At 39.5% G+C, this 25,100-nt stretch overlaps 1 protein-coding gene across 2 annotated transcripts in view; it reads right to left on the reverse strand.

The window, feature by feature from the left end:
• The window catches only part of xirp2b (xin actin binding repeat containing 2b), a 36,788-nt gene extending 16,320 nt beyond the window's left edge, over nucleotides 1-20,468 (reverse strand). The window contains exon 1 of one of the 2 annotated variants that reach the window (XM_086145806.1): nucleotides 20,407-20,468. The gene's annotated coding sequence lies outside the window, so the exon portion shown is untranslated. Of the gene's footprint in view, nucleotides 1-221; nucleotides 396-20,406 lie in introns of those variants that run through there. The other variant, XM_086145805.1, reaches the window with a different exon arrangement.
• Nucleotides 20,469-25,100: the final 4,632 nt, after the last annotated feature.

Raw genomic sequence — 25,100 nt, forward strand, 5'->3', positions numbered from 1 at the left:
AACTAGTTAACAGAATAAATCCAATCTCCGCTCGAGGAGGGATTTTTTTAATTCCGGGGTTAATTTGGCATTTCGTCACAGTCTTTCCTGCAGGTTCCAGCGTCGGAGTCGCATTACTACAGAACCACAATTACTTTTAACAAGTCCGGACTATTTATATTCAATCTTTTCATGTGTTCCATTTAAAAACAAATTTTCAAAAACTGAAAGAGCTCACCTACCAGTTGGAAGATGGTGAATTAAAAAAAAATACAATATATATATATATATATATATATATATATGAACTCAACAGGTAGAATCCCACACGAAGGCCGCGGCACCCCAAGCCTGCGGGGCTTTTCCAAGTCAAAACCAAATCCCAGTCAGCATTGGAGACCAGCTCCAGCACTACGTGTTCCCCTCTGTCCAACAACCAGAAAGTGACAGCTGATTTTATTTTAGACCCTCCGCCCCCTTGGAGACGATGTTTTTTTTTTTTTTTTTTTTTTTTTTTTTTTTTTAAAGCGAAGCCTCCGCACCTCCCATGTCAAGCAAGAACCCCGAAAATGTATATGGAAATACTTCCTGTGACTCCTCTGCAGACGTTCCCGCGTCCCAATAAATCACGTTACCCCGGTTTCATCATCGCGGCTCACATCCACGTCCGCTAAACGCGGCAGCTGCTACCGCCTGTCATTGTATGCCGAATTAGACATACGGATCTAGACCCTAAGAATCTGGAATTATTTATTGCCCCTGCTAATCCCTAAACGGCGCAAAGTGGATGTCACACAGGCGCGACATCAAGAGACGAAAAAAATGGCGGTGGAATGCGTTGGCCGTGCCGGTGGTCTGGAAGGGGGTCAGTGATGTAATGCTGTTCGTGCAGAAGAGGCGGGTTAAGGAGGGCGCGGGGTTACGACACGGGACGACTCCGGCGTCTTGCGGTGCCAGCCGGCCCGTTCGGTGCGGTCCAGTCGAAGGCGGCGGCGCCGGGCTGACTCCGGCATCCTCGGTAAAGTTATGCCAATGTTTCGCGACTGCTCGGCATCTCCGCAATCCGGTTACAAACACACAGCGTGTAATTCATACCTGGTTCTTCGTGCATCGGTTTGAAAAAGAGATGCAAAAGATGATCCTCCGTCTGGGGCGGGGAGACTGTCAGACCTTTGGCCCTGTCGATGCCGCAGAGTCCAATCGTGCTTTTTATTTTGGATTAGAGAAAGAAATGTACTTATTGTATAGAAGGCGATGCTATTTTAGCGTGAAAAAAAATGTGAAGTTCCGAAGTGTAAAAAAAAAAGGTTAAGAGGTTAAGGATGATGTCATTAAACTGAAGCTATTTGAAAGAACCTGAGCCGTCTGTGATCCATCATGAAGTTTAGTCATGCATTTACAGTGAAAGCACACACACACACACAGACACACACACACACACACACACACACACACACATGATTTTTACCAAGAGGCTGACCCCCCCCCCAGTGTCATGCCCCCAGCAAAACCTGATATGTGAAGCAGCAGGAACACATACCGCCAAATGTAATAGATAATAGATAATAATTGAGACTAAAGTGAGAATCGTAACATGGATTTTTAAAAATGGTGTTTTATCTACAAGTCATGCATTAGCAGCGGTTAAATCAGTTACAAACAAAAGACGCTTCTTTTGGTCTCGGAGGTAGAATATGTGTAAGTCAACTAGAGGTCAATTCTGGGTCCTCTATTTTATTTATTTTTTTTTCATTTTACAATAAATGAATTTCATTTTATTCATTTATTTATTCTGTTTTTTTTAATTTATTTATTTTTTTACCAATCCAGGAGTTCAGTGAGTCCCTGACTGTGACAGCGAATGACATGTGGATAATAATTAATGCTTTCTTTTTTCCTTTTTTTTGCCAGTTTGAGCTTCTGTCACTATTATAATGTCACATTTCTTCTACACGGCAATTAAAATGTGCCCGACCCACAGGTCTGTATGAGGTTTCCAACCGGCCATTGGGCACCACATAATTTATAATCTATTCAATAGATTTTTTTCCTCATCCTTGTTTTATTTATAAGCAATTTTTCACTTTTTTTTTTTCCTTTGTTTGTCGAAGGTGCTATATGACGATTTTGCCTCGTTTGCTCTCCAGAACATTGTGCACTTAAAGCCGTGTCGATGGTAGGCAGGGTAAACGCGCAAAGTGTCCAGAGTGGATGCTGGCAGCCTTTCTGCCAGTCTCTGCAAGACCGGACATTTTTTATTAATGTTTTCATTATCAATTCATATTTATACTTTGAGAGTTCATCTGCTTTGCTGATGCATGAAAACAAGCCCCAATTTTATCTGGATAACTAAGGCTAAGCCAGACATATAAGAAATTGGGTCGGACGTCATAAAGGGAATGAAAAAACCCTTCTGTCATCTGACAACTCATTTCACATTTTGCGAAAATATGACAAACGGTTGTGTATGTTCACGATATTTGGGGAATTGCTTTGTGTTGGCGAGAAGGGATTTTATAGCTTGGCTTCACCAATTTAAATGATTCGCTGAAACCCTGCTTCCCCTACAACTGCAAAGGACTGACATCATTTGAAATAAATACCCCTGAAAGCTTAAGCAAGGGATTTTACCCCGCCTGAATCCGCACGGAGAGCTCGGTTTAATGCGCAGAGAGGCGTTTGTTCTTTCCAACCCGACTCCTTTTGCTATCAACCAACACAAACCCAATGAAATCTCCTTAAGTGAGCCGCCATTCCGGAAGTGTGACCACTGACATAAGCGAGGCATTTTGCACAGTTGCTTAAAAACACCCCTCTTTTTGTCTATTTACTTTTCCTTAGCCTCATCATGCTAAATCTATAGCATGCAGCAGGAAGAAAGAACGCAGATGAACTCGTCTACTCCGCATCTCTACAGACGGACTGGTGAATTTGAATTTCCTTCCCTCCCGAAATCCTGTTTCACAGGAACCGAGCACAGCGTGCACGCATTCTAAGCAGAACCCTGTCCGCCGTCATTGTGGAAGCCGATATTCCCACAGGTCGGCCGCCACGCCGGGAATTCCCCTCTGAGCTCCCGACAGCAGGTCCGACTTCGGCTTCTGCAACACCAATTAAAATTCCCATTGCCCAAAAAAACGAGTGTTCTTTGAAGACCCTCAAGGTGCGGACGCGTAAACCCGACTCCTTTTCGTAACAAATCATCCCGGCTGCCGCTGTAAATATCCGCAAGCTCTTTGTCACCGTCGCGCATTAAATATGAGAGAAACCTCGGAAATGCCTCTCAGCTATTTATCATGTGTTTCTGAAGGGAGGGAAATGTTACCTTCGTAAACGTTGTCTGGGTTTTATCGTGTGTCAAAGGATTATAATGACTTGATTGCATAGTTGGATTATTACTGAATATATTGATGAATAACAAAGTTGTTTAGACACACATTTTTGCTATATTAAGGTTTGATCAAAGTGTCCACTATTTCCACTTTTTAGTATGAACTACGTCGTCCTCATTAATGAATCTGAGCCAGTAACGTTTCAATTTTTACCCAACATTTAAACCATGTTAATTGCAATGCAAATATTCTCCCCTGCAGGTCAACAAAGTCCCGCCATTAATCTCAGAAAGCCGCTAAATAAGCCACCGCTAATTAACAGCTCTGTCATCACAGATTTACAGCGGTGATATATCTTATTAAATCTGCAATAACGGCGCATTACGACAGTCATTGAATGTAACCTCCTGCTCAATTCTTCGCCGCAACAGATATTCTACACGCATCGTGACCGCGCTCAAGCCCTATGTTAGATAAATTATATGTGGTGTTTCTTTTTTTTTTTTTTTTTTTCTAATTGCACTGAAATATCACCGGCAGCGATTTCATTTTGATCCTCTCCCTGGTAGAAGTGCAGCGTAGCCTCACATCAGTGAGCACTGCATGCAGACCACCAGCAGATGCACCACGGGATGCATTACAATGAGCCGTATCTCTGCCAGATGCCATCAGAAGCCAGGCTATGAATCAAGGGGATTCTACATACTTTTCAAAAGCAATGTGTTTTTATTAAAGGGTGCATATTTTGTTTTGTAATCGTGTTCCAAACCCAGACCCTAAAATGATAGAAACAATATGGTTGATTTATAAAGCGCACAATGGGAGCTATCAAGTCAAAAGCAATCCTGTATGACCGTCTTAGCCGGGATGCGCCGCGTTTGTGAGAAACGTCGGTATCGCTTTTCTTTCGACCGCCGGCCGAAGAAGAAGAAGTGGAAAGGAGCCAAATGTTCTCCCGTCAGAAATATACGTCTCGCAAAGCTGGTACATTCAAATGAGAGTCATAACATGAATAATAATTCATGCGATTAAGTAGAAGGAAATTTCAGTTGCTTCTCTTCCCCGGTGTGGAGCAAACTTGGACGTAAGACGGACGAATGAGGTAAACGATATGCCGAGCGTTGTCGAACGATTCCAAGCGTGTGAGTCTCTGAAAGGATGCTATTTGTTCATTATCGGGAAAGGCCATTATCTTTGGCGAGGGAAGTCTCCTGTGGCACCACGTAAACATTATGAGAGCCATTTTTCTTCACGCCCCGGCCCGTTCGGGCGAAGACGCTCCGCTTGTCTTCGGCAACGCGAGGAGAAATAAAAATGTTTACGGTGGCGCGTGGGAGACGAGTTCAAGGTCGGAGACAGAAAGTTGAAAAAAACAAGGATGCCAACGTAATTACTTATGTGTTCTCAAATAGCTATTGACATTTAAGCTTTTACATTTTGGGGAAAAACGTTCAAAAAAGGCTTACAGGGCATCATTGGCGCTCAACCATTCACTCTCGTTCACACCTACGGAAAATTCGGTCTTCAGTTCATCATCTGAATGTGTTTGTTTCGCTGTTGTACTTTATTTCGTGTGCAAACATGCACTGGGACCGACACGTTATTCGGCTTTATCCTGAGGTGGTCAGAAATATCTGGACCCGCTTTTAAGGCGATGTTTCGAAAAGCACGGGTTTCACGCACGGTCGCCAAATTTGATTCGCAGTCTCTTTCAGCAGAGCTGGTTTTGTTGTCGGAGTCATCATCCCCTGGAGGAGAGCGGTTGCTGTGATACCGCTAGTCCATTATAATCTAACTGTCTGGATGAACCTTGTTTTATTGTTCAGCTGCTATTTGTTGGAAAAAAATAAAAGGAAATTTCAAGCACTTATGCACCGAGCAGCAGATATCTGCACAAAATGTGACTGTTTGCGGGGTTCTTTGGATAAAAAGGATATTTCTTTATTCACGCAGATTGAAAAATCGGATTTTAAAATGTGTGTAGATTGTCATTTTTTTTTTTTTTTTTTTTTTTTTTTTGTGACATCATAAATATTTCTCAGCTAATCCTCCTTTCAGCAGACGCGCGTCCAGTGAAACGTGAAAAAGTCTGCGTCGGCTCACTTGCACCGAGAGGGGACTACTGAAGCAAGAGACATCTTCTGTCCGGTTATTCAAAAGGAAATCATTTAGAAATTCATATTTTTAGAATATCTAATGAGGGAAAAGGAGAAGCTCCATTTGTGGGATTCCAATGCGGCAATATTTGTGCGGAGATCTCACTCCCCCGATACCTGACCTCCTCATCAACTAAGCGAAGTATTATAATGTGGCGTGCATGTGTAGCGTTAGCTCGGCCGCAGCTTCCATTTAAATTCATTTAAATCAGCTCTAAATAATTAGCGCGACAAACGGGGGGGACAGAGGTCTCTCATCAGAGAGGTTTTCAAATTTCATCGCGCCGGGTTTATCTTGAGGGAGTTGCAAACAGACAGAGATGACGTGCTCGGTTAAATATCCGCTGCAGGATTTGACTATTCCTGCCTCCACGGACACACGGATAATAAGCGATGGCAGTCCTGGATAATAACATGCATGCAGTTAACCGCTTAGCAGATAATCGGCACTTTAGGGATCAGAGACACCTCTCCATCGGTCTTCGGATGCAAACTTTAAAAAAGGATCCCAGAGGCGCCTCTCCTGCTCCTTCCTCGGAAAAATAGGTGTATAAAAATGGAAAAGTGAGGCAGAGCCACCCATCCGCTTGGAACCCGCAGCAATGATCGCTCTCAAGCAAAAGCTCACATCAAAAACACTTTACTGGCTGAAATCTTTCTTTTTTTTTTTTTTTTTGTGGCTGTGAGGGAGGAAAAATGCTAAACAGGCCGCTGGAAGACAGGAAACAAAGCTGAGAGCGAAGATCCTCGGGGGACTTCTTACAGCGGATCAAAATATGTCTTTCCAAACCCTCCTCAAGAACCTCCTAACTGACACTGTGATTTCCTATCTCCTCCGCCACGCACAGAAAATAATACAGCTATCGTTGCCTGAGGTGTGGAATCCGTAAGTTTTTGCTCACTGTCATGCCAACATGCCCACTTTTGACACTTTTGAACTTCTGTGTCAAAAACGGATGCTGTCAGACGACCTAATGTACTCACCATCATTTCAAGGGGAGATTTCAGACTTTCTCCGCCCCGGATATATTTGCGGAGTCGGGTCACCGACTCGAGTGCTTTCTCCGGCAGAGATTCCTGGATTTCTCCCTTTTTGATCGGTGAACTCTTGAAAATAAGAGCCGCTTTCCTCTGTTAATTCTGCCTCATTTACATGTACAAACCACCAATTGGTTTAAATCCATTTTTAATGTTTTATTACCTGCAGCATTGAGGGATGGAGCCAGTGAGCTGATATTTGGGGAGCCGCCGCCGACCACTAAAACAATCCTTTCCTCATTCAATGGTTTAGAGCTAAAGGAACAATTAATGCAAATTTCAGTAAACGCGCCATTTATTTATTATCTTTACCGCCGATCCTGCAGTTAGGATTGCGGTGGCGAGAGACATACAACCATCATCCATCATATATAGGCATTCAACCATTTACTTGTAATATTTTAGACGTACAACCCTTCACACTAGTGAACCCCACATCTAAGATGCTTTATTTATCCCCATAGGGGAAATTCTTTAGTCACAGCAGCGTAACAGTTATCAGTGTCAATAAATATGACCATAAATAGTGAGACAATTAGAACATAATTAGAAAAAAGCAAAAAAAACAAAAATAAAAAAAAATAACAATAAATAAATCGACAGCAGAGTGAACAACAAGGATAAGAATGGACAACAGAATGGAGAAATAAGACAGTCGGGGTGGAAAAAAAAGACAACCAAAACTTAATGACAACATAGACAGTGACAATAGCAATGACAAGAATAAAATAAAAAAAAATTAAAAAAAATGTAAAAAAGCAGGATGCGAGTGGGCTGAGAGCAACATAGATAAAAAAAAATAAAATAAAATAAAAAAATAAAGAGTTAGGGCATGACACGTGAATGGATGAGGTGGTGAATGCGGTGAGGTTGCGATCGCAGCACAGATGCACCTCTGGCCGGTCAGAGTTGTGAACCGTCCGGACTGCGGTTCTACAATCTGATGGCCGCGGGCACAAAGGAGCGTCTAAAGCGTTAAGTTCTGCACCGGGGTGGGTGCAGTTTATCTGCTTTTTGCAGACCCGACCGTGATCTCCAGCTCTTGCCGGGGCGGCTCGCAGCCAAATGTGAAGCGGCCGGGATGAGGATCAGCACCTCCGAGTCCGAGACCATAGTTCTCACGCCGGTGGAGTGCCCGCTCCGGTTCGGGGAAGAGGTCCTGCCTCTACGCGAGGAGTTCGAGTATCTCGGCCATGTTTGCTCCGCATGTGTTGAAGGATTTAGCGGTCGATCGATGTTCCTACCCTCACCAAGCTGTGGGTCGTATCTGAAAAGAAACAAGGTTATGTATCCAAGCGGCCATCCAGGAAGGGCCCAGAGCGGAGTTGCTGCTCTTCCACATGGAGAGGAGCAAAATGAGGCGGCTCAGGCATCTGGTCAGGATGCCTCCCTGGTAAGGCGTCCCCTAGGACACGCCGGAGGGATCGTAGGTGTCCCAAAAGACCGAGGACACGCTGGTCCCGAACGCCTCGGGATCCCCGAAGAAGAGAGGAGTCTGAGCCTCCCTGCTTCGGCTGCTGCCCCCGCGACCCGAATCGGATAAGCGGCAGAAGACGGAGGGACGGGGTGATTCACTCTTTCACCCTTCGTGCCCACGGCCATCAGACTGTATAACAGCAAACAACTCTGACCGGCCTGAGGTGCATCTGTGCTGCTTCCACAACCTCACTTCCTCACCCAGTTCACAAGTCACGCCTTAACCTCGCTGTCTTTCTCGTCCCTGTTGGTCCCAGCCCGCACGCATCCTGCCTTTTTTTATTTATTTCATTCTTGTCATTGCTCTTGTCACTCTATTTATATTGTTGTTTAGTTTTGGTTTACTATTCTTCACCCTTACTGTTCCATTCTACTGTCCATTCTTATCCCTGATGTTGTTGCTGTTGTTGTTCTCCCTGCTGTCTATTTATCCGTGGATGTCTTTGCTATCTTCTGTCTTCTAACTGTCTCTCAATTTATATTTATATTCAGATTTATTTTTGACAAGTTGTTATGCTGCTGTGACAAAGGAATCAATAGAGTTTATCTTATCATTCACACCTCATATAGAGATATGCAACCATTCACCTTGTCAGGGTTCAGGCAGGTGAATCGTGGACAGGCAGCCAGATGGACGCCTGAAAGTCTTGCATTGGCAAAATGCAAAAAAAAAAAAAAAAAAAAAAAAAAAAAAAAAAACGGCAAAAGGGTGAGTTTGGAGCTAGTACTTATATTGGAGATTCAAAACTCAAAAAGAAACAAACAACCGTTCACCCTCATCATTCACACGTCATTTGTAAACCTACAACTTCTGCCCCCTCATTAAAACGTCATGTAGAGACATACAACCGTTCACTCTCTCATTTACATATCTGGACAATATAGTGTCTCATCCAATGAACCTCCTGCATGTTTTTTGGTCAGCAGCGAACCGGAGAACCCAGAGGGAATCCATATAGGACACACAGTTCAAAAGTCAAAAAGAAACAAACAACCGTTCACCTTCTCATTCACACGTCATTTGTAAGCATACAACTTCTGCCCCCTCATTCAAAGCCATGTAGAGACATACAACCGTTCACTCTCTTATTTACACATCTGGGCAATATAGGGTCTTGTCCAATAGACTTCCTGCATGTTTTTAGACAGGGGGTAACAGGAGAACTCAGAGGAAACCCACGCAGACATGACAGGAGAACATGCAACCTCCTCAAAGAAGGATCAGAAGCCTTCTTGCAAGGGAGTTGGAAGCGCTGACCACCGCGCCGCCCTAAATGTGCAGGTGTTAGACGATTGGCTTTTTTTCCTATTTCTTTTATCATGGGAAAACATCCACGTCGAGCTCAATCTTGAAACAGCTGGATCGATATTCTCACCGTGTATGTGTGCGTGTATTGTGCATGCGTGCTTTAATAATTTACAACAATAATGGAATACCACATGCTGACCTGCTCCCCCTTGTACAAATGTAATCTCCTCTCCTGGACACTTATCAAAACATACATCTCATCTCTTTAACTGCTTTATGTTATTGCTTACACGTCTGTCCGTTCCCTCGACTCCGTTCATCGCCTCCGTTGCTGTTATTGTTCAGCTATTTCTCAAAGAAGAACCAATTATCTGACTCGCAACAGGACAAGCGCAGGCTGAGGAGCGCCAACACCAACCGCCGCACCTTCCCAAAAAGGGCTAGTTCATCATTGTGTCAAATTATCATTTCAACTTTAAAATGAGATCTCATTTTCAATTTTATCGCAACATTTGTCGTACTATCAGATGAACGGACTTCCCTATGCTTATTTTCATCCACGCCGTGTTTGGAGCATGATGGTGGCGGGATTTTACGTTAAGGCGCCGACTGTCATTCGCAGCTGTCCAGAGATGACCTTTGGGAAAAGTCTCGCCGGAAATGGTTGATTGACAAAATGGAAGCTGTTCATGTGTGACTGTCTCAGGAACAAACATCTGCGCTTTAATTCTCTGTCTCTCGTCTGGCGGTCTGATCGAATTATTCATGCAGCTGGGTGTTTGGAGAGGTTATCTGTTTGTTGTGGGTCTCTATGTGTGACTCACATGTACCTTAATTCAACAAAATAAACAGCACATTGAGAATTGAACTGTTATGTGATGACACAGATTGAAAAATAGCCTTTTATGATTTGAAGCAAAATAATATCAACAGCCACGACAGGGTAATATGCAGAATGACTTGTACAAGGTAACATTTTCTCACACAAATACTGCTGTTTATTGGTTGCTGTTTTTTTTTTTTTTCTTTTTTCGGGATGATAGTGGCAAAAAAGCATACATTCATTGCAAACTATGAAAAGACTGGAACATTTCCTTATTCAATTTCTCAAAATGTCAAAAAAGAATGACAAAAATATTTTTCAAAAACAAACATTTTATTAATAAAATTGTATTTAAAAATATCTTTTAAAATCTTTTTTATTTAAGTTATACACACTATATAAGTGTGTGTACATATATATATGTATATATATATACATGTATGTATGTGTGTGATAAATATATGTACATATATCATACCTGAATTTCCTATTGACTGTTTGATGTGCTAAATAACAAATTAAATAAATAAATAAAATAAAAATATAAAAAGAATATATATATACATATTAAAAGTATATGTATAATATTGTATAATTATATATATAAATATGTGTACACTCACATACGCATATACATATATTTATATAGAACCTGTATTTCCTATTGTGAGTGTACTAAATAATAAAAGTAATAATAAATAATAATAATAAACAGAAAAAAACAAATAAACATGTTAACCGCAAGCTTCCAGCCTGCCATCATAGTCACCAACAGTGAGAACAAAGGGCTGTCTGCACTTTGCTCCAGAGGTTCAGTGAGGTGAAACCTCTCCACCCCCCATGTCTGTGCATGTCTGTGTTCTCGCATCCATGGCTTTGTGTGCATGTCTGCGTATGTGTGTGTGTGTGTGTGTGTGTGTGTGTGTGTGACACTAATGCCACAAAGAGAGGTAGGTTTTTGATCTCCTTCAGTGACTGGACAGAGGCGCAGACAGTGCCTCCCCGCCGGTCAGCAGCAGGCCTCCTGACGTATTCACAGGGACCCAGCAGCAAATCAGTTCTGAACACACACACACACACACACACACACACACACACACATTGCATCTTGCAAGATACCATGGAAAAGTCTTCATATCATCATCTGAAATCTTGGAGAAATCCGCCACGTTCATCGCATTCGTCTCCGGCTCTTGGCGGAGATCAGGCTCAAAGGTGAATGCGAAAAAAATTAAAAGGTTGGATGAAATAATAATAAAAGAAAAAAAAAGTTGAAACTTTCAGGAGATTTCTTAAACAGCGAAATCTTTACTAAGTTGACACGCCATTCTTCTGGGCTCAATTAGTAGAGCGGCGAGGCGATGGCGTCCGCAAGATGCGGTGAGAATTGGGTTTTGCTGAGTCAGGCCGAACTGTCATCCCTGTGTGATGAACCCTGTCACTTAAATGAAAAACTGAAATAACTTTATTCACTCCATCAGCAGAATCACACTGAAACCAGGCCAATGGGCACGAAGCTGAGCGGATGGATGGATCTCGCTTCAAGGAGAGGAGCACTGAACCAGCAGATCTGGATTGAGAGGTACTTCAGGGGAGTATATATATATATATAAACTGCTCAAAGAATAAAAGGAACACTTAAAAAACACATCCTAGATCTAAATGAATGAAATATTCTTATGAAATACTTTGCTCTTTACACAGTTGAATGTGCTGACAACAAAATCACACAAAAATGATCAATGGAAATCAAATGTATTAACCCATGGAGGTCTGGATTAGGAATCACACTCAAAATTAAAGTGTAAAAACAAACTCCAGGCTGATCCAACTTTGATGTAATGTCCTTAAAACAAGTCAAAATGAATCTGTGTTGCTTCCTGAGTGGACACTATGATTTCACAGCAGTGTGATTGACTTGGAGTTACATTGTGTTGTTCAAGTGTTCCTTTATTTTTTTGAGCAGTATATATATATATATATATATATATATATATATATATATATACATACATACAAACATACTATATATATATATTGCTCAAAAAAATAAAGGGAAAAAAATAAAGGGAACACTTGATATACATATACGTATATACATATACATATATATATATATACACACATATATATATGTATATATATATGTATATATACACACACACACACACATATATATATATATATATATTTATATGTATTTTTTTAAATTTGTTTCATAAAATATCATTCAGTCTAAACAATTAATACTGATAAGTAAATGATACAGTTTTGTTTTTCTTTTTTTTTAACTTACTTTACTTATTGATATTTTCTTATATTATAAGAAAAATAAAAATATCAGATTATATTATATTATGTTATGTCATGTTATATTAGATTAGATTAGATTAGATTAGATTAGATTAGATTAGATTCATTTGATTATTTTTTCTCTGTGATTTTGATTCCATTGATTGTGAACCAACACCATGACAGATATTATATCAATTATTATGAGTGTGGAATTTATCTGTGAGTTTACATTTGCTTTTTATGTTTTTCTGAGAGAAATAATGAGCTATACCTTCAATTAGGGAGATGTAATCCCAACAATCCTTTTGTCAACATTTAGACATTAGTTCTCTCTAATGCACTCCTCATTCATCCAGTCATATCAAATAAAGGTTGAGTTGAGAGCTGAGCCACTTAATGCTCATCTTAATTAAATCTGTTTTAATGAAGATTAGTATTAAAAATAAGGATACCTTATTTATTAGTATGATTAAAGGGATATTAAATTGGTCGTCTGCCCCATACATCTTGTTATGTGGTTATATCCTGTATGCAAAAAGCACACAAGAAAAAATAGAGCAATTTCATTTAATGGGCCCTTTCTGCACCGCCAATGCATGTTAATCATTTCAAAGCATTGTGATAATTTATGTAAAATATAATGACTTGGTGAGCACCATTTCAGCCGAATAATGTAATTACTGTCGCAAGAGAATTGATATTGAGACATCCAAAAAGCTAAGTTATTTGCTTCTTCCATAGGCAAATTCCATCATCTGCCTATGTTGGAATTTATCATTATAGAAATACATTAAAAATAAAAATTGTACAGTAAAGGTATTTATATGTATATATGTGTTGAAAACAAATCCTCCTGTTATTAAATTGACATGTGAAGGATTAGTTTGTTTTGTGAACAACACATACCACACAACATCTCCAGCATTCACAGCAACAAGGTATATATTTAGCCGCCGCTTGTCCTGTGACATCGTCAGGCCTGACACTCAATCTGGACGCCAAAAGACACGACAGAAACCGAAAAAAGAATCTAAAAATATCCGTCTGAAGTTACAAAAAGACGAAGGCCTACGACTTAAAGAAGAGGTGCGCGGTTCTAAATACAGGTCGGCTATGGTCAGACGCGTGAGGACACAGCGACAATCTGAAGAGTTCAGATTCAACTGGATTAAAAATTTGTCAGCAAATCACAAACCCGAAACGTGATAATCGAATCACCAATTGAGTCGATGTAGTGCTTTAATTCCGGCGTTATTTCAATGAATACACACATATAGGAGATAAATAAGCAGATTTTTTTTCCGGCAATCTCTAAAGCGTCATCTCTTTTCTGACCTTTTGATACACAATTTCCATCATTTCTGTTTTCAAAAATTACTTCTAATTATACATTTATATTCAGGTAATCCTCCAGGCTGATTGCTTCTTCTTTGCTAGTGGCGTCGACTAATGTTTCTGAAACTAAGACAAGACGTTCACAGAGAAAAGTAATTAGCGAACTGGAAAATCTACTTACTTTGCAAGAAACACACAGACAAACAAACACAGGCAGACTCTTTTTGCTACATAATAATCCGCTTGGTGTGAGCCGGACATCAGCCGCCTTTGTTAGCGTTGTGCTGAAGCACAAACCCCAGGAGGCCTTTTTATTATCTGGCGCTGACAGAGTTGAACCCCACACACACACTAACACACACACACCCACACACACACCTGAGAGGAGCGCCGGCTTCCTCGGCAACATGTCTGAAAAAGTTGCCGGGCCGAAGAATGCCCGGCTTTTTGTCCAAAACGTAAAGCGGTTCCGGCCGAAAAGCCCCGTTTGGTGGCATTTCAGCGATTAATCCCGAAAGAAAGTGACATGTGGTTGGGATTCTCAACACGCCACGGGTTTTTCGTCACGTCTCCTCGTAGGAGGACGTCCGATCCGAGGCGATATTGAATAAACAACGCTGTGTACCTCCGTCTTTTTGGAGTAGAAAAGTATAACAGAGTAAAAATAACGTCTCGGCTCCGTTGCCCCATTTTTTTTTTTTTTTTTGCGAATATGTAGCAAGCTCAGAAAGGTGACCTTTGTTTGTCATTTAGGGCAGGATTCTTTAACGGGAGACACGTGCGGCCGGCAGGTCTGGATCCCGGGGTGAGTTCCGGTTCACCCACCGACCCGCCGACCCTCGGCTTCCTCTGCTTTCAGAAAGAGGTCAGGGGAGCGAGACGGGAGCAGCGAAGGCACGAGACTGACGCTCGGGAAACACACTGCGTCCACCGGAGTCGGTGGAAACTTGCACTTTCCGGGGCCGAAGGGGTTTTATTAAACATAACACACGTTCAGCCAAAAAACACACACAGACACAATGATTTATTATATTTTTATGAAAGCTTAATGTATATTTTCTCTATGTTGTATGTCCAATATTATGTTATATATTCTAATCAGTCATATTTCTTACTCTTTCTATCATTCTTCTCCGTCTTCTTCTTCTTCTTATTGTTGTTGTTGTTGTTGTTGTTGTTGTTGTTGTTATTATTATTATTATTATCATAATAATAATAATGATTATTATTATTATTATTGTGGCTGTTGTTGTTGTTGTTATTACCATTATTATTATTATTATTACTATTATTGTTGTTGTTGTTGTTATTTTAATTGTTTTTTTCATTGATTGTGTTGATATTTATCCATCTATCTATCTATCTATCTATCTATCTATCTATCTATCTATCTATCTATCTATCTATCTATCTATCTATCTATCTATCTATCTATCTATCTATCTATCTATCTATCTATATATTCTAATCAGTAATATTTCTTACTCTTTCTATCATTCTTCTCCTTCTTCTTCTTATTATTATCGTTGTTGTTGTTGTTGTTGTTATTATTATTATTATCATTATTATTATTATTATTGTTGCTGTTGTTGTTGTTGTTGTTATTATCATTATTATTATTATTATTATTATTATTACTATTATTGTTGTTGTTGTTGATGTTATTTTTATTGTTTTTTATTGATTGTGTTGATCTATCTATCTATCTATCTATCTATCTATCTATCTATCTATCTATCTATCTATCTATCTATCTATCTATCTATCTATCTATCTATCTATCTATCTATCTATCTATCTATCTATCTATATATATATTCTAATCAGTAATATTTCTTACTCTTTCTATCATTCTTCTCCTTCTTCTTATTATTATTATCGTTGTTGTTGTTGTTGTTATTATTATTATTATCATTATTATTATCATTATTGTTGCTGTTGTTGTTGTTGTTATTATCATCATTATTATTATTATTATCATTATTATTACTATTATTGTTGTTGTTGTTGATGTTATTTTTATTGTTTTTATTGATTGTGTTGATCTATCTATCTATCTATCTATCTATCTATCTATCTATCTATCTATCTATCTATCTATCTATCTATCTATCTATCTATCTATCTATCTATCTATCTATCTATCTATCTATCTATCTATCTATCTATCTATCCATCTATCTATCTATCCATCTATCTATCTATCTATCTATCTATCTATCTATCTATCTATCTATCTATCTATCTATCTATCTATCTATCTATCTATCTATCCATCTATCCATCTATCTATCTATCTATGTTTATGGCATGGATTTTACAAGGGGACACTTTATTTCTCTAATTTCTTTATCGTTTGGTTTTATGACAGCTGCCGTAATCCACCCAAATCACATGAATCAGTTGACGTCAAAATACTGATGAGAGAAACGGACTAATGTGCGAGGAGGACTTCTGAAGGATTCGGTTTTATCTCGGCGTCTCCGGGTGTCCAGAGGGACGCAGGAGCCGAGTCCCGCTGACCCAGAGGTCGGCACTCCATCACGCAGACACAAAACTCTCATTCACACCCACAGCGGAGAGGCTTTTGTGTGCTTTTGTTCAGCTTTCAGAATCAAGATTTTTAATCGTCATTGTGCAGGCGGAGTGTAATTTTGCAATGAGAGTTCCCAGCTCGGGGTATGTACGGGTCTTTTTTTATAGAAATAAAAACAAATGGACGGACAAGTTATTTACATAGTGTGCAGTTATATATGCGGTGAAGAGGTGATATGAGTATCAATGAAAATAGCAAATTCTAGAAATAATCCACAGCGAGCTAGATAGTCATTGTCTGGCAGAAGCCCAGCCCGTCAAATTCAGGCGGCTTTTTTCGAATGGACATTCATTCATTCATTCATTCATTCATTCATTCATTCATTCATTCATTCATTCATTCATTCATAATCTGGATCAAGGTTTTCCCATTTTTATTATTCACTGGTTACACACATTGTTTTTGTTCTCTCTGCTGTTTATTTATTTGTGGAAGTCTTTTGCTATCTTCTAATTGTCTCTCTATTTATGTATAAATACTTATATTATATTTATTATTGATATTCTAACTGTTACGCTGCTGTGACAAAAAAGCCCTATGTATATTTTTTTATTTTCATTTTATTTCTTTACTTTTTTTATTATTTAGCACATCAAACAGTCAAACAGGAAATACAGGTATGACACATGTACATACATTTTTACACACACACATACAGTTATATGCATATATGTGTGTGCGTGAAAAAAAAAATATACATACACATATAGTGTGAATAAAATAAATGAGGGTATCTTATCTTATCTTATCTTATATTATCTTATCTTATCTTGTCTGTGTCAAAGTTCTGATATTAATTCTAACCTTGTAACATCTGTCAAGTCTATGCGTCTGTTTTTCCTCAAATGTATGATGAATTGTTTCAGCTCACCGAATTAATAATAATAAAGCAGATGTACAGGGTTATAAAAACACAGAGGTCGTTTTGACTCTTGACAGATGGCGTTGTTTTCTTCATCTTCGGGCTACGGAACTCAGAAATACTCAGAAGACGTTTTATTCATTTCTTTTTTTTTCCTGCTCACATCAATCACAAGCATGCCCGATGTGATTTATGTTAGGTGAAATTGTTTACTGAACACGAGTAGCCATTATGCAAAATGCACCGTATTTAATTAATCTCCGGCGCCGCGGCGAGCGTCCTACGTTTCTGAGAATATTAAATCATAAGGCACACAAATGGGAAACATTTCGGCACCACCGCGGATATTGGTGCACGTGAGAGATAAGTAGGGAGTCGTGATGTATCATTAATGTTCCACGGTTGCCTGTTTGTTTGAATTTAGTGCAGTTCGATATTTATTCTTGCATTTATTTTCACTTTGGAGTGGTTGTCCAGAGCAGCAGGTAATATCACATATATAATCATTATGTAAATAATTCGGAAGGTCACTTCTAAAATATAAGTGTTGCCGCTGCCCGACGGTTATTTTTATTTCAGCATTTGAAATATAACCCATTCTGCCTAAAGTAACAAGCTACTTCATCATATGAGGCCCGACAGCCACAGAAATATCCTTACCGACCGACGGCAAGGTCTCCGGGTTTCTGTGGGCGCCTACCAGCCATCTAGTGGGTGAACACCTTCACTACAGACGTTTTTCTACCATAACACAAGACGCTGCAAGAACTGTCCATCTGGTTCTTCTGCAACATCTCAAGTCCGTTGTTGTTATTAATCAGTAATTACATTCCCCGAACGGCCTGATGTTCATCTGGTTTTGATGTTCATTTTCGTCAAATATTGAGCCGGGAGATCTGAAAATGGCAAATCATTTAACCGATTCCCCCTTTTTTTTTTTTTTTTTATTATTTACAACCCAACAAACACACACACACACACACATCCAGGCACACCTATACGCTCATTTGTTGTCATGGACACCCTGTCATTCACATTCAGCAGCGGTTCACTGAGCAGGAATTTAACTTCGCCTCCCACACACACACATACATGCACGCGTGCACACACACACACACACACACGGGTAATCATGCGTTTCTGCCAGATCGTCCGCTTCCATTCCAATCCTTCATGTTGGACAGACGGCGCTTATTGTTCTTCTCGGAGGGCAAATTACTGAGAAAAAAAAAAGGAAAGGAAAAACAACGAAACGGCGCGGAGGTGGAAGTTACTATTTGTCATGTGATATCATCATGTTGCACACGTGTGATGAAACCTGAGTCGGGATCACACACGGGTGGCGTGGACCGGAGGAGCGTCCGACTGCGGGACGCGTATCGAAACTGGCGTCTGAATGCGGTCACGCCATCAGACTGTATGACAGCATCGGCGCTACTGCGACCTCATGACCTCACACATTCACACGTGTCACGCTCTAACTCTGGAAACTATTTTATCCTCGTCGATCTCAGCCCATTCTTCTTATTTTTGTTTATTTTTGTCATCGCTTCGTTTATGTTCCTATTCCCGTTGTTGTTGTTCCGGTTGTCTATTTTTCACTCTTACTGTCTTTTTTTTTCCAATGTTGTTGTCCGTTCTTATCCTTGATGTTGTTGATGTTTTACTCTATTCTGTCTATTTATTTGTTGATGTCTTTTGCCATTTTCTAATTGTCTCTATTTATATTTATACTCATATTTAGTGATACTGTAACTGTCACGCTGCTGTGACAAAAGAATTTCCCTTAAGGGGGATCTTATCTTATCTTATCTTATCTTATCTTATCTTGTCGTACAATGTCTTATCTTATCTTATCTTATCTTATCTTATCTTATCTTATCTTATCTTATCTTATCTTATCTTATCTTATCTTTTCTTGTCTCATCTTGTCTTGTCTTATCTTGTCTTGTCTTGTCTTGTCTTGTCTTGTCTTGTCTTATCTTATCTTATCTTATCTTATCTTATCTTGTCGTACAATGTCTTATCTTATCTTATCTTATCTTATCTTATCTTATCTTATCTTATCTTATCTTATCTTATCTTATCTTATCTTATCTTTTCTTGTCTCATCTTGTCTTGTCTTATCTTGTCTTGTCTTGTCTTGTCTTGTCTTGTCTTGTCTTATCTTATCTTATCTTATCTTGTCGTACAATGTCTTATCTTATCTTATCTTATCTTATCTTATCTTATCTTATCTTATCTTATTTTATCTTGTCGTACAATGTCTTATCTTATCTTGTCTTGTCTTGTCTTATCTTATCTTGTCTTATCTTAACTGCTGCCTGAGCAGCTGGTCATGGTTCATCCATGACGGGTTCAATGCAGAAAAGGAATAATTATTACTATAAAATTGCACCGACGGCCAAGCTGCCATGCAAAGCTCTCACCAGGCCCGCGGGGAGATCCAGCCCGAGGTCACTCCGGAGCCGGGAAACAAACCGTCAGGCGGAATCTAACAACCCGCAATGTGAATAAAGGACACTCTCTCCCATCTATGTTTTCTATGTCCATTCCTCACGCCTATTAACCGCCACAACTTCCTGGATGCGATTCTCATGACAAAGTAGCGTCGGTCTCTTGGAGTTCATTCTCTTGCGTTCATCACGGTGATGGAAACCCTGTCCGAGCCGCGTCCCCGAGTCACAACGTGAATCCATCACTCGCCGGGTCGGGATGCGAGTTTCACCCAAAAATTTCTCACTCTTTTTTTTTTTTTTTTTTTTTTTTTTTCAGGAACAATTACACGGCCCCCTGGCAGAGGTGTGCGCTCTCCAAGCGCACGTCTCATTTATCAGTTTTTAACAATGAAGAGCCGCCTCGCCAGCGCCGAGCGCAACCTCATCCGGAGAGGGAGAAGGTAATTTGGTAAATTAACCAAAACTCATAAGGAACTTGACTTCACATTTTCACAGATAGCTCGTCCTTGAACCAACGACCTCGGCATGATATTAATAATACTGAAACAAGCTTTAAATGTCACTACATTCCTGCCTGGGGGTTCCCTGTCTGACCATCTGAAGTCTCAAAAACATTTACGCAAAGTTGTTGGGCTCATCCGATTTTCTCCGTCCGACACTGCGAAGGCGGAAATGCCTCAGGAAGCGACTGAGTAGTAAACATTTATCGGCGTCAACACTCGCGTAAACAATCCTCAACATCCACTAAGAGACCGCCGTTCGCTTTTCATTCGCATCGGTATAAACAAAGGTAAAACAATACTCACTCCTGGCGAACGTATTTATGGTCCCTCTCTCTTTACCTTTAGATCCGTAAGTATCTGTAATCCAGGTGTGTTTAAAGTTCCTCTTTAAATTAGAGGATCGATCGACAGGCGAGCCGGGGCGAGACATGGGAGCGGTCGCCGCTTCGCTCGCTTCATCTGATGATTGAATTTCCATTGTGGTGCAATCGTATCGCCGGGCAGCCTGACTCCGGAGGAGGGTGGGGTTGCGACACAGGTCACCTCGCTCCGCGGGGCTCCACTTACTCGGCAGCCTGAGGGGCCGCAATCAGCAGCTCTATAGAAGCATAGAATAGCTTTCTCTGGCTCTCCGACACACTCTTAGTGATCCCGGGTGTTCATGCATACAAACACTAAAACCCCTTGGAAGGCTCTTGTACAGCTCTGACTTGTATGCTCACTCTTAGTTACCGCTCTTGACTGACCGATTTTTTTTTGACTGTTTCACCTACTCGGTACATCCCTTCCACCTGTTTATCACCTGGACCAGGGGTGGGCAAACTACGGCCCGCGGGCCACATCTGGCCCGTTGGCCTTTTTAATCCGGCCCGCCAAAGATCGATACAGAATTTCTACTTGATGTGAATGATTGAATGATTGGATCAATGAATATCGGAGCTCAAACAGGAGATAATTTCATTTTTGGAGCCGCTTGAGAATTTTCCTGAGCTGAATGTCACAGATTGGCTTTGCGATTTATCCTTTACTGTGGACACAGTGACGCACATGAATGAACTGGACGCGGAGCAAAAAGGGAAAAACTGGTTTGTGCATGAAATGCAAGCAAATGTCAGAATCTTTAAAACCAAGCTGGTTTTATTTTCGAAGCAAATGTCAAAGTCCAATATGTACTGTCAACGAATGCTTTTTTTTATTTATTATTATTTTTTGTACGTATCGTATCTTGTGCTGATCAAGCTCGTCAATGCGGCCCCTGAGCCAAAAAGTTTGCCCATCCCTGACCTGGACAAATGACAGAAAGGTCCATATAGGATTATTATGGTGGACAGTTGTATGACTTATGTTGTTTTTTTGTCTTAAAAACATTCTTATTAAGTATTATACTTCAAATTTTCAGTGCATGATTTTATCAATATTACAGTTGTGATTCCCTGGTGCCATTTTTTTAAATATATTGTGCAACATGTGGGCAAACAAAGGGTGCAATGAAAAAGGACCCATATTAGATTATTATTGTGGACAACTGCATGACTGATAATGCATGTCTGAAAAATAAGATGCCACTTATAAAGTGTAATACAGCAATACTTGAATCACCAGTGTACACTTTTTTTTATTTATCAATATTATAGTTGTGATTCCCTGATGCCATTTTTTTGAATATATACCCCAACACATGGGCAAACTACATCAAAGAGTGCAATGACAAAGCCCATATAGGATTGTTATGGTGGACAATTGCATGACTGATTGTCACTTATAAAGTATTATACAGCAATTCCTAAATCTTCAGTGTATCCTTTGTTTTAATCAATATTACAGTTGTGATTCCCTGCTGCCATTTTTTTTAAATATATTTTCCAACATGTTGGAAAACCACAACAACAGACAAAGGTTGCAATGAAAAAGGCCAATATTGGATTATTATGGTGGACAATTGCATGATTTATGTTGCATTTTTTCTGAAAAAGACTTTTAAAGTAAAATATTCGGTGAATTATATTTCTCAGTACTAAATTTTTGATTCCCTGGTGCCATTTTTTTTAAATATAGCGTCCAACATGTGCGCAAACTACATTGAAAGACAAAGGGTGCAATGAAAAGGCCCATAAAGGGTTATTATGGTGGACAGTTATATGATTTATGTTTCATTTTATCTTGGAAAGACACTTTTAAAGTATTATATACCAATACTTAAAATTATCAGTATGTAATTTTATCAATATTATTAATTTTTTTCCTTGATACAAATTTTTATAATATTTTTTCCACTGTATGCACCCGGACTGTACTACCAGATAACAGTGACGGCACGTGAACCCCAATTCTTGATACTTTGTCAAAACCCATCAAAAATGCTGAGTGTCAGTTACTCTTTTTTCATGTAATGGATTTTCAAAGTCCCCCTTAAACTTTGTGCAGTCGTGCACTGTGTAAGGGATACAAGATATCTGTCGTTAACATAGGGGGAAATGTATAATTCAGGTCAGTGTCGAGTGCAGCCGCAGCCATCGGGTTACACCGCTGGCACGGATCGCTCACCTCCACTGTAAAAAAGAAAAAACACCTTTTGAGTAAAACCATGAAAAGCTCATGCTGCAGCTATGATGCTAAGCGTTAGCATGTTAAATTATCGCTACTGTCAAGCAGGTTTGATATCCAGGTATTTTTATTTTTTTTATTTTTTTTTTCATACTTTACTTCTTTTAGAAGTACTCATACATCTCCCATATTTTTTTGTATTTAAATGATACATTTAGATATTCTCTAATTGCATTTAAAATGTTCAGATAACAAAAAGATGATTTCGGTATTTAAATGATACATTAAAATGTGCTTTAAATGCATCTAAAATGTGTATCAAACAAAATATGATGAAGCGTTCATTCATAAACTAGACCGACGTATACTTTTCTATACATCTTTTTCCCATTTTTATTATTCACTGGTTACACACATTGTTGTTGTTGTTGTTGTTGTTGTTGTTGTTCTCCCTGCTGTCTATTTATTTGTGGAAGTCTTTTGCTATCTTCTAATTGTCTCTCTATTTATGTATGCATATATACTTATATTTATATTTATTATTGATATTCTAACTGCTACGCTGCTGTGACAAAAGAATCTTGCATATTTTCAGAAGTAGTCATTTATCTCCCATATTTCTTTGTATTTAAATAATGCATTTAAATATTCTCTAATTGTATTTAAAATGTGTATCAAACAAAAAGATTGTTTTGGTATTTAAATAATACATTTAAATGTGCTTTAAATGCATTTATTATGTGTATCAAACCAAAAGATGATACACTTATATTTAGTGTGATGCAAACTGGGTTTTATGATTGTGCAAGTTTCTGTATTTTTACTCAAGTATCAGCTTTAACTTTGGACCTTCACTTGAAGTTAAATGTCTTTTTTTCAGACTTTTTAGGGATGGAGTACATCGGGCACTTCGATGTTCTGCAGGTGTTTTTGCCACGTTGGGTGTGTTGACTTACCAATAAAGTGCTAATTGCCTCTAAAAGCAGTGTTTTGCAGGCAAACGAGAATAAATTAGCCACTCTGGGGATTCATTCTGAGAAAAGATCATGGTTATAAATCCTGTGTGAGGCGACGGAGTCAGAGAGAAATGTTGAACATCCTATAAAACGCCACCTTCCGAAGATATGAAAGGAAAAGTCAGTGAGTCATCCAATTATTGTCATTTGGTTATAAAACTTGGAATCCATTACTGAGAGTGCAAAACTTCAGACCAACCCCTTTGATAGTCATCATAACTCAGTTTTTACCAGATATATGAAATGACCCAGAGCATATTTCAATCTCAGCCCCTCGCAGGAGCATTGTTTGCACAAGTCTGGAGATCCATTTGTTGTTTTCAAACATTCACAGAGAATGTGAAGATAGAGCGAGAGAGAAATTGAGGGATAGAGATGGAATTTTAGCTCGTCGCCATGGCGTCACAACCGCTGCATCCATGCGAAGCCGCGAACATTTACATGTTAACATTCAGCATTGATGAAGCTAAATAAATCTTGAATTTAATTATTTTCTCTCTCTCTCACTCTCTGACTCATTTTCCTAATCCGAGCTATTTCCCGGACTCTCTTCAAAATTATATTATTTCTATTGAGTTTAGAAAATGATAATACTCAGATACCACAGCAGTGCTTCCAGTGTCCGAAGTGAATATTAATATTCAGATCGGTCCGGACCCACTGGAGCTAAAAGGATGAATCGATTAATTCCGCGATGTCATGTCATTCAAGGGGATTTATTTTCCTTTCAGGTGTTTCTTTTTTCTTTTTTTTTTTTTTTCTTTCCCTTTTCAACCCTTTAGCCGTGACGGCCAGTCGACAGGGCCGCTTCCGGAAGCAGCCGAAGCGCTGGAGCGGAATAGCACCGCTCCCGTTGTGGAACCGTGGAGTTGAAATGTTCTCCAAAGTGAGCACTTTAGCATCATCTGCTGCTCTTTGAGAGAAACACACACACACACACACACACACACACACACACATACACGCACGGCTTCCTCCATGCCCCTTCAACCCCCATTCACGGGGCATAAATATCACCATGAGTACCGAGATATTTATTGAGATGTAATCGAGGCTGCAGAAATGACTGGAGGGTACAGTTAAAAGCTGCATATAGACACAGAAAAGAGCAAGGCACTAAAAAAAAATGGCACCAATAAACTTATAATATGCCTGGTTGTGTGAACGGGACTTTTTCGCATGGCCACATTTGGAAAACCATAAAATAAATGATGATGTGACAACGAGCAAAATGAATTCATGTTTAATATTACAGATGAATGTCATCTGTGATGCGGCTTCTGGAGTGTCTGGACAGAAACAAGAAAATATTCTTAATTTATCTGTCTGCACAGTGTCAGAAATAATACGCTTATTCAAATTTAGATATTGGGAACCCAAAGAGAAAACACCTTTCTGCTTCCTCTCACCATCCATTTGACTGGGAAAATAACAGAA

This window comes from Fistularia commersonii, chromosome 4 (genome assembly GCF_037954325.1).
Source record: "Fistularia commersonii isolate RoL2024-O1a breed Wild chromosome 4, RoL_Fcom_v1.0, whole genome shotgun sequence".
Classification (NCBI taxonomy): Eukaryota; Metazoa; Chordata; class Actinopteri; order Syngnathiformes; family Fistulariidae; genus Fistularia; species Fistularia commersonii.